Genomic DNA, 11,004 nt, shown 5'->3' on the forward strand with positions numbered 1-11,004 from the left:
GAACTTCCTCTTTAGTGGGTTTGTATCCTAGTCCAAGTTGTATTCTTTTTGAGTTGCCTTCCTTGTAGGGTACGAAGGTGTTTCTTCGGGCAGGGTTCAAAGGCATTCCCGGGAAGTATCCCTGGGATTTGAGTATGTGGTTGACCACCAAGTTGGAGTAGGGATCGTAGTATAGGGGTGCCAACTCACTTTCTATGACACTTATGCTTTGAAAGCCCCCAAGTTCATATACTGGATCCGCAAGGACTTGATTATTTGACTTCTTTTCGATTATTGCCTTGATGGGCGAGGAAGTGATCGTCACCACTTTACCATTTAATGGGATTTTGATCTTTTGGTGAAGGGTGGATGTTACCGCTTTGGAAGCGTGAATCCAAGGTCTTCCCAGAAGTATGTTGAAGGAAGCTTCAATGTCCACTATTTGGAAGTTAACCTTTCGCTCAAATGGCCCTGTGGCTATGGTTAGGTTAACGAGTCCTACTACCTTTCGTCGTGTACCATCATATGCGTGAACACCTTGATTGGTAGGGGTCCAATCCGACTCTTTCATGCCTAGTTTGTATGCCGTTTTCAGGGGTATGACGTTGACCGCGGAGCCATCATCCACCAAGGTCATTGGCATATTCTTCTTTAAGCAAATGACAGTGGTGTAAAGAGCCAAGTTATGACTAGCGCCAAAGGGTGGCAAATCTTCATCTGAGAAAGTAATAGGATTACTTAGCTTCGGTGATTCTTGGAAGACCAAGTTGACTACATCGTCGGGTGTGGAGTTATGTGCCACATTTAGTTTGGCCAAAGCTTGCAGTAAAGCTTGGCGATGTGGGAACAAGCTTGCTACTAGTTGCCAGACTGAAAGATCAACCTTTGTCTTCTGTAATTGTTTTAACAAATGTTCAGTAGAGTCATCTTCGTTATCATTTGGTGTGATAACGTTGGTTGGGCCATTTTGAGTAGTACTTTGATATGGACGCCCCGAACGAGTTAGGTGGTCCACATCTTGGTCTTCACCATTTTGGACTATTTCCTTGACTAGGGAGTGTTAAATGAGATACTCGTCTTCATCATCATCGGCCCATACTCCATTGACTGTAGCTAGTTCCCTCATTCTCATGATCTCATCCTCTAATTGTGTGATTTGGTCGACTAGTTTATCAACCACGGCGACTATTTCTTGCATAGTAGTATTTTGGGAAAAGATTAGTGGCGCATGTTCTTTATGTGTCGCGTTGGGGTCATGTAAAGTTATCACCACATTTTCCAATTCCGAAACTTGCCTATCCACACTCTTTGCCCATGCGATGAAGTCGGTAATGGTAGGGGAGATGGTAGAGTAGAACCCTTAATTCTCGATCGCGTGGATCTCATCTTCGACTGGAGAAATGAGGTGTGAACAATCTAAGTAGATTCTTCACTTGTGATCACTAGAATTCCAAGAGGATTCTGAGTGTTGTTGGGCTTACCTCCCGGCGGTATTGGTAGTCGACCATCCTCAATCATGTCTTGAAGCACATTTTTCAATTTGTAGCATTTTTCTGTGTCATGCCCCTTACCCCTATGATATTCGCAGTACGAGTTCTCGTCCCATAACTTGGATTTCTTTTCAGGTTCGGGCGTAGGGCCTATGGGTTGGAGTTTGCCTTGTTTCATTAACCTTTTTAGAGCATTGGAGTAAGTGTCCCCGAGATTTGTAAATTTCCTTGGTGGGGTACTCTTCTTGGATGGCTCGAGGAGGTTAACTTCATCGGTCTTGCTAGTGAAGCCGTAAGAACGACTTGTTGAGCCTTGATATCCTCGACCTACCGTTTTGGACAAGAGCCCTTTACGGATGTCATCTTCGATCCTCGTTCCTAGTACGGTTAAGTCTTTGAAAGTTTTGATGTTTTGGTATCTCAAATGATTTGCATAGATGGGCTTTAGGTTGTCCACGAATTTCTCCACAAGGGTAGCCTCATCCGGGTGTTCAACAAGTTGGGTACTAGTCTTCCTCCACCTACTTAGGAAGTCGGTGAAACCTTCTTTGTCATTTTGGGTTAGAACCTCTAAAGTGCGCATGTTAACTTGGATCTCAGCATTATCCGCATATTGCTTAGCAAACTCAATCGCGGCGTCTTCCCAAGTAGCGATTTTCTTGTGTTCTAGAGAGTAGAACCATTGCTTTGGGATGGTGTCAAGAGATGAAGGAAAGATCCTTAAAAACATCTCGGGGTTGATGCCTTTGATAGACATGTAATCCTTAAAGGCACGAATATGGTTCAAAGGGTTTTCATGCCCCTTGAATTTAGGGATATCCATCATGTTAAAGTTGGTTGGCAACTTGGAACTCACGGCCTGATACTTGCGATTATTCTCCCTATAAATGTCATCCCCTTTAAGATACATCAATTGCTCCTCTAAGTATTGGAGTCGTTTCTCAGCTGCAGTCATACCCATGGGAGTGTTTTCGTCCCCGAAGCCATTCACGAAGTCATCAACGATTTCACTTTCCCGAGGAGGCAACTGATGCGTGTCTAAAATATGATGTTTTACACTTTATTCTACACGCATTTCAGAGCTCAAATGTGCAATATATGCCGTTATTTCCCTATTTTCCTCTACTTTCGTGTTTTTGTCTATTATTGCAGAAATATGAAGAATTGAGCGGAAATGAGCCAAATCCATCCCTAAGTAATTAACATTGCATTTGACATGGAGTATTGACTCGAGGAATGAGCTTGGTGCGCGTTTCAATGCCTAAAGATAGCAAAAGAAAGGGTGTGTACGAGTTTAAGAAGCAAAGAAGTGCTTCTCGACATTGCAGCCTGATTCAGATGGCTATATCTCGAGTTCTAGACCTGATAATCGAGTGATTCCAATTGGAGGTGAAAGCTTATCCTCTTAGCTTTCCAACGCCGCGTAGAACGCCTGATTTGACCAAGGAACGAAGAAATGGCAGCTGTTTTAAGATCGGTGCGCGCTGCAGGAATCGTCGAATGCTATTCTCAGACAAAGACTCTTGGTCGATCGATGGTCCAAGTGGTCGATCGACCACCCCACGGGTTCAGTAGCTACTGTTCGCTGCTACTCAGTCGATCGACTGATGCTTATGGTCGATCGATGAACAACGGTCCGACGCAAAATAAAAGATCGAGATTAGAAGCCCAATTGTAATTAGGTTTTCGAGTAGGGTTTTACGTGACTCTCTTATTTAACGTAACCCCTGCCTACCTTTTAATCATTCATTCATTAGCTTAGTTTAGATCTGAATTCATTCGCTACATTAGTTTACTTTGTCAAATTGATTCTTTAATAAAGTTCTTTGCTACGGATTCAATTCTGGCCTTTTTGCTTCGGTAATTACCATTCTTTTATTTACAGTTTTGCTTTGTTAGATTTATTCTTGCTAGATAGAATCCCAAAGCCCTAGTTATAGTTTTATGCGAGTTTATCCATTCAATATTTCAATTATGCAATTCTCTATGCTTGTGATCAATTTAGTTTTCGTTATTAATTCCTTTATGTCTGGCTAAATACCTTTGCTAGGATGTAGGCGAACTTAGCGAAGATGGCATACGAATAGGAGACCCTCGGATTAGGGCTTGGTCGATCGACTGGGGTAGCCGGTCGATCGACTGACTTCGTGTTTGATTTGCTTCGTTTGAATCGTTAAGTGCAATATCTATCAATGAGACCTAGCGGAGACTTGTTAGATGCTTAGTTTTGACCAACCCATAGATCGAAAGATAGGGAAGGACTTAGATTAACGATTTAAGACGGCTAGATTGCTAGATCGAAAGATAATGTAATTTAGTTTGCATTAGGAATCATTAGTCAAGAACGAGAGTTAGTATTAATGAGACTTAGGGATTAGTAGCATAGGCCGAGAGGTAGTTACTAATTAACATGGACCGAGAGGACTTGTTTTTTCCCATCAACCACGACTGTATTTCGAGACTTACCTAGACTTATGTGCCATCGTAGCTGTAGTGACCCGATCATCCTAGCTCCTTTTTATCATTAGTTTACATCTATTTTTGTTATTTGTTCATTTATTTTCGCATTTAGACTTAGATTCTTTCCATATCAAAACCCCCACATTTGCTACCCTTAGACTAAAATAGAAACAACTATTATCTCCCTACCTCCCTGCGGATCGACCCTTACTACCGCTTGCTAGTAGTAGTTTGGTTTTATAAATATTATTTTTGATACTCACTTCGACAGGTATCAAATTTTGAATAATTCCGGAGTCGTCTCATCCCGAAACAAGAAATCCCTCAAGTTATCTGGCATTGGAGGGCGAATTGGCTCATCATCAGCAGCATCATCAGTCGATCGACCAGTGTGGTCGGTCGATCGACTGATTTCTTCTTTTCCAGAATGAACAGAGAGATCAGAAGGTATCACTTAGGATCGCGGAGTGGTCGATCGACTAGGTGATGCAGTCGATCGACCGGAATCGCTGCTGTCCGTCTTCTTCTCGCCCTTTTTCTTCTTTCCTTTTCCAGCGGCTTTCTTAGGTCCATCAAGAGCGGACCCGCTCCTCAGCGTCATTGCATGTACGGTCTCAATACGCTGATTTAGAAAGTGAAATTGACTCGGTATCTCAGCAACCTCGCTTCTACGGTATAGATCCGGCCCTCGATGGTGTCAAGGCGATCATACACTTGGTCTTGAGTAACTTGGAGCTGAGCTAGCGCGGTTAGGATTCGATCATTACCATCTTGGAGTTGATTGAAGTTCACGTCGCTTGTTTCAGGCATCTTGGAAACTGGATGAGAGATCGACGACGAATCAAAACACGATCGACCATTCTAACACACTTACTTGAAAAGAAATGTTTTGACTTATGAAGTGAGTGTGTGCCACTTGTGTCAGTGAATTTTGAAGAAATGACGAAGTTTGAAAAATGTTGGTCCTAGTCAACTTTAGTGTAGTTGTAGGAGTGTACTCGAAGTGAGGTTTTGAAATGGGCTTGGGCCCGAAATTTGACTCGACAAATGGACAAAGTTTTGACTTGGTTTTGCGCTAACCATTGGCCTTTTTTCAAGATTTACATTTTAAAGGGATTTTGATTTTACAAAAATTGTCATGGTTTCGTTTAGAAATGGTGATCACGTAAGGCACAAACATTTATACAAGCATTATAACGGGATGCTGAGTGCATTTAAAAGGTTTTGGTTTAAAGGGTGGGTTTCCACACCGAACAATCAAACCCGAAGTCTGTGGAGAGGCTCGTACCAAACAAGAGTAAGGCCGATTCCTAGTCCATTTCCTCAAGTAGTGAAAGTCCTTGATACAAACAAGAGTAAGTACCATGGTATGGATGACGTCAATCGCTATCCATCCTTAGGCCCAAGTAAGAATTAGGACCGTTTAGACGGGACGATTGGTCGAATGGGTTGGGTTGGGCCTAGGAAGGCCGAATAAACGATCTAGGAAGACCGAGTTATGAAAACCGACAATTGTCTTGTACAAACTATTCCCTAACCTAGTTCAAGTTTCACCCTTGGCTACACGTATTTATTGTGGAAAATTGGAAACCGTTCGAATACCTCGTGTCATGTCAAGACACAAAGTAATGACATGAACACTAAGCACTTGTTACCCTTAGCATTCTATGTCTAGAATGACTCTCGTGGATGCCAATGAACACGGATGTTCACAGAGATCTGGAGTAAGGGGTGAGGGTACGTATTAGGAAGCTCTTTTGATCGAACACCTAATCCCGCCCGCCTCGATAGCGGCCTCTACTAATGATTAGGGAAGTTATCTATACTCGATATATTGTCGATTATATGCATGCAATGCAACATCCAACATTTTAATCCTAACATGTGAAGAATTAGCTAAGTCGGTGAACAATTAATTTAGCAAACAATTAGGTCGAAGTAGGAATTAAGGTTCAATTACATGTGAAGGCATACAATATGATATGATAAAATAAAAACAATAATACAATGAAGAAAATTACAATAATTACATCGGATTTATTGATTTATGTCGAAAATATATTTAAAACGGATAATTTGAGAAAGAATGAACAAACGAATTAACGAACAGGAATTAGGCAATAATACGAATAATAGTTCATACGTAAACTAATTAAACTAGGTCAAAGCAGAACGAGAGTTCAGGGACAGAAGTCAACCTGGAACAGGCGCAGCAGAACTGCGCGCTCTGGAAGAGGCGCAGCTGTTGCTGCGTCTGTTCCAAGGCTGAGTTCTGGCTGTGAAGCCGAAACTGCAAATCATTAATGTTCGTTGGTGAATTTAATGATTGATTATGATATTTAACTCGGATGAAAGTGATTAGAAGGTTATTTACATGTGATTGGGGTTATAAAAGCAATAAAACATGGATGAAACTAATTAGAATGAATTATATACAAGATTAAAAGGGTTAATTAATTATAAATTAATAAACTAATTAGATTAAACAAGTTATGAATGACGAATTAATGATGGTGATGATGAATAAAAGGTGAGAAATATATCAATGACGAATTCCAGAGACTCAATATTGATGAATCGAACCTCTAAAAACCGAATTGACTTTAATGACGAAAACCCGCAAATATGAATTATTTGGGATTTTAGTCGGGAATTTAATGACGGATTCAATACTAATGAATTTTTTACATGTCAAAATTATTATGCTTAAGATTATCGTGTTAAAAAAACAATGAATAATTGATAACGAAACAAAACAATCGAATTATCAAAAGACGAAGGAAGAAGAAAGGAAGCAGAAACTGCGGCAGCCCCACGAAGAGGCGCAGCAGGTACTGCGTCCCTTCGAAGAGGCGCAACAGTTGCTGCGTCCTTTCTTGACGTCTATCCTCTGATAATCCGTAAAAAGGGTTTTTAAACAAGGTTTTATAAATCGGTTTTAAGAATACTTTCGACATAAATCTTACATTAATGATACAAAAAGTAAATATCAATAAATAAAGAAGGATTTACACCCTCAGACTTACATGTTTGACGAAACGAGATGAACTAAGTTTATGTTTTAGTGATGCTCAACTCGAATGTAACGAAAGTGCCCTCGTAAGAGGAAAACGATTAAGATTGATTAAGTTGATTATGGTGGAGTTGGTCAAATTGGTCGGTCATGCAAACGAGGCTGGTAGTCAGAAGGATTCGAGCTTACGTGGTCGAAAGTTCAAGCACGTAGACGCCAAAAAGTAAGAACGTGGTCTAGAATGCAAAGGGAGAAGAGAAGGGCGGACACTCGCATGAGAAATATGAGGAGCGAAGGCTCCTATATATACTAATCACGTGAAGGAAGTAGGGTTTTCGGAGAAACTTTGGAAGTGAATCTCAAAAAGATATGAAAAGATACGAAAAATACGCAGAAAAGGACCTGGGAAGAGGCGCAGCAGTCACTGCATCGCTTGGAAGAGGCGCAACACCTGCTGCGTCTGTTCCCAGGTGGTTTCCTCCTGCGGAAGAAAGATTTCCGTGTTTAATTTATGGAATAACGGATTAATCTTATTTTCCTTAATATTTTGTATGAATATTACGGGAAATTCTTTACCAAAGATTAAAAGATTGTGAAATATGGCATAGAAATATCCGGAACATTCCAGAACATTCTGACTCGGGATTTAGCGGTTATCAGAAAATGAAGACGGTTCTAGGCCCGGACTCCAAATGTACTCTAATTACTGTCAAAATGACCGTATCGGCGCGTAGATGACAACTAAGAGGTAGACATCAGTGTTTGAGCAATCACTTGACGATAAACTTACGAACTGTCACAAATCGTTCCGCGTACCAAACATGCGGCCCAATCATCACCGGGTGGCTTGCGGGAGGTGCAGAAATGAGGTATCTACACACCGCCACTACCATCTCCAATAAAAAAGATGGTGAAAATTTCCGATCATTCCAAGCCCACCGCGGCCATGCTTCCAAGGGGTATCACTACTACCCAAATAGGAGCCACGGATTTTGAGATCAAACCGTCTTTCATTAACCTTGTGAATAGGAGGCAATTTGGGGGAAGTCTTTTGGAGGATCCCAATTTGCATGTGCAAAGTTTTTGTGATTATTGCTCCATGATTAGATAAACGGGAGTCATACAAGCTCAAATAAGGGAGTTACTCTTCCCTTTCTCATTGAAGGACAAGGCTAAGCTATGGGTCAATATCCTTGATAGAGAAGTCATGGGGATCACCAATTGGGAGACTTTGGCTCTTGCTTTTTACCATAAGTATTTTCCACCGGAGAAAACTCAAACTTTGAGAAGCCAAATCACGGGGTTCCGCCAACAAGCACTAGAGAGCCTTTATGAAGCTTGTAGAGATACAATGATTTGCAAATACAATGCCCACATCATAGGTTAGATCCCTGGTTTCTTGCTATAACATTCTACAATGGATGTTGTGCCGAGTCCCGACGAGTTCTTCATTCCGCCAACAATGGAAGGTTTGATCAAATTGACACCGATATTGCTCATGCCTGTAGACACCTCGTTTCTGCACCCCTCGCAAACCACCCGGTGATGATTGGGCCGCATGTTTGATTCGCGGAACGATTAGTGACAGTTCGTAAGATTATCGTCAAGTGATTGCTCAAAAATTAATGTCAACCTCTTAATTGTCATCTACGTGCCGATACGGTCGTTTTGACAGTAATTAGAGTACATTCGAGTCCGGTCAAAACCGTCTCCATTTTCTCGATAGCCATTTGTTAAATCCCGAGTCGAATGTTCTGGAATGTTCCGGATATTTCTATTCCATATTTATCAAATTTTATCTTTTGGCAAATAGATATCCCGTAATATTCAAAGATAATCGAATTAAAACTGGCCCTACCATAACTTAAACACGGAAATCTTTCTTAAACAGAGGAAACCTCTCGGGAATAGACGCAGCAGTGTCGCGCTCTTCCAAGAGACGCAGTCGCGCGCCTCTTCCAGTGCCCTTCTTTGCATGATTTACGTATCTTTTTATATCTTTCCGAGATTCACTTCCAAAGAGTCTCCGAAACCCTATTCCTCCGTGTGATTAGTATAAATAGGAGCCTTCGTTCCTCATATTTCTCACGCGAGTGTCCGCCCTTCTCTTCTCCCTTTGCATTCTAGACTTCGTTCTTACTAATTGGCGCCTACGTGCTTGAACATTCGACCACGTAAGCTCGGATCTTTCCGGGTACCAGCCTTTCCGTTGCATGACCGACCAATTTGACCACTACACTCAATCAATCTAATTAATCAATCTTGTTAAATCGTTTTCCTCTTTCGAGGGCACTCTTTCCTTGCGTTCGCGTCGAGCATCACTAATCGATCTTCTTAGTTCTTCTCGTTCCGTCAACATGTAAGTCTGAGGGTGTATTAATTCCTTTTATTTATTGTATTTTAATTATCATATATCAATTGTAAGGTTTATGTCGAGAACACCATTAAAACCGATTTCTAAAACCGTCTTTAAAACCTTTTTTGCGGATTTCCAGTAGACAGACGAAGAGAAAAGACGCAGCAACTGCTGCGCCTCTTCGAAGGAGCGCAGCTTCTGCTGCGCCTCTTCGTGAGGCTGCCGCAGTTCCTGCTTCTTTTCTTCTTCCTCCGTCCTCTGTAATTCGTGTCAAATTGTTTATTTTCTTTTGTTCGTCTGTTAATTCTTCATCATTAATAATTCATATGTATATTATTCATTCATCATTAACATGTTTAATTCATCATTCATCCGACTTAAATCCTAGATAATCAATATTTATGGGTTTTCGTCATTAATATTCAAACCCGGATCTTAGAGTTTCAATCCGTTCCTATTGAGTTTCTGGAATTCGTCGTTGATAAATTTGCATCTGTTTATTTATTGTTCATCACTAATTCGTCATCAATTCATCATGTTTAGTTAATAATTCGTTTTGTTAGTTAGTTTAATTAATCATTTATTAACGTCGACCCTTCACATAATTAATCCGTTTAATTCCGTCTTGTCTATATTTTACTGTTTTATGACCTTAATCATATGTAAAATAACCTGCTAATAACTTTCATCCGAGTCTAAAATCGTAATCAATCCATTAATTTACCAATTAACATTAACGATTTGCGGTTAAAACACAGCCAGAACTCACCCTTGGAATGACGCAAAGAATCGCCGCGCCTCTTCCAAAGGGCGCAGCGTTACGCTACTGTTCAGGGTGATTGTCCGAACTCCTTTTCTGCCTTGACCTAGTTTAATTAGCTACGTATTAATCAACTAATATCCGTATTATCATCTTCTAATCTGTTCGTGTAATTTATTCTTTTATTCTTTTATCAAATTATCCGTTTTAAAGGTATTTTCGACATAAATCGCCTTTTCAAATGTAATTATTGTAATTTTCATTATTGTAATTTATTCATTGTATTTCTTTTATTTCTTGTATGTTTCACATGTAAATAAGCATTAAATCCTACTTCGACCAAATTGTTTGCTAACCTACTTGTTCACCGACTTAGTCTAATTCTCACATGCTAGGATTAATCAATGGATGTTGCATTGCATGCATATAGCCGACGATATATCGAGTATGAATAACTTCCCTGATCATTAGTAGAGGCCGCTATCGAGGCGGGCGGGATTAGGTGTTCGATCAAAAGAGCTTCCTAATACGTACCCTCACCCCTTACTCCAGATCTCCGTGAGCACCCGTGTTCATTGGCATCCACGAGAGTCATTCTAGACATAGAATGCTAAGGGTAACGATTGCTTAGTGTTCATGTCACTACTTTATGTCTTGACATGACATGAGGTATTCGAACGGTTCCAATTTCCCATAAAAATTGGTGGCGACTCCATACAAAATGCAAACGCTTGTTTTCTCGCTCCTCACCAAGCGCCCCGTGGCGGCCCGCTGTCCACGATTTGGCGACTCACTGGGATAATACACTTACGTGTAGCTAGGGTGAAACTTGAACAAGGTTAGGGAATAATTTGTACAAGACAATTGTCGGTTCTCATAACTCGGTCTTCCTAGATCGTTTAAATTCGGCCTTCCTAGGCCCAACCCAACCCATTCGACCAATCGT

At 40.8% G+C, this 11,004-nt stretch overlaps 1 non-coding gene across 1 annotated transcript; it reads right to left on the minus strand.

Moving 5' to 3' along the window:
- Nucleotides 1-8,220: 8,220 nt before the first annotated feature.
- LOC141654002 (small nucleolar RNA R71) lies at nucleotides 8,221-8,327 on the minus strand. The gene has a single exon (XR_012547585.1). It is a non-coding gene; the product is annotated as a small nucleolar RNA R71 (small nucleolar RNA).
- Nucleotides 8,328-11,004: the final 2,677 nt, after the last annotated feature.

Source organism: Silene latifolia, chromosome 4, assembly GCF_048544455.1.
Source record: "Silene latifolia isolate original U9 population chromosome 4, ASM4854445v1, whole genome shotgun sequence".
In the NCBI taxonomy this organism is placed as follows: Eukaryota; Viridiplantae; Streptophyta; class Magnoliopsida; order Caryophyllales; family Caryophyllaceae; genus Silene; species Silene latifolia.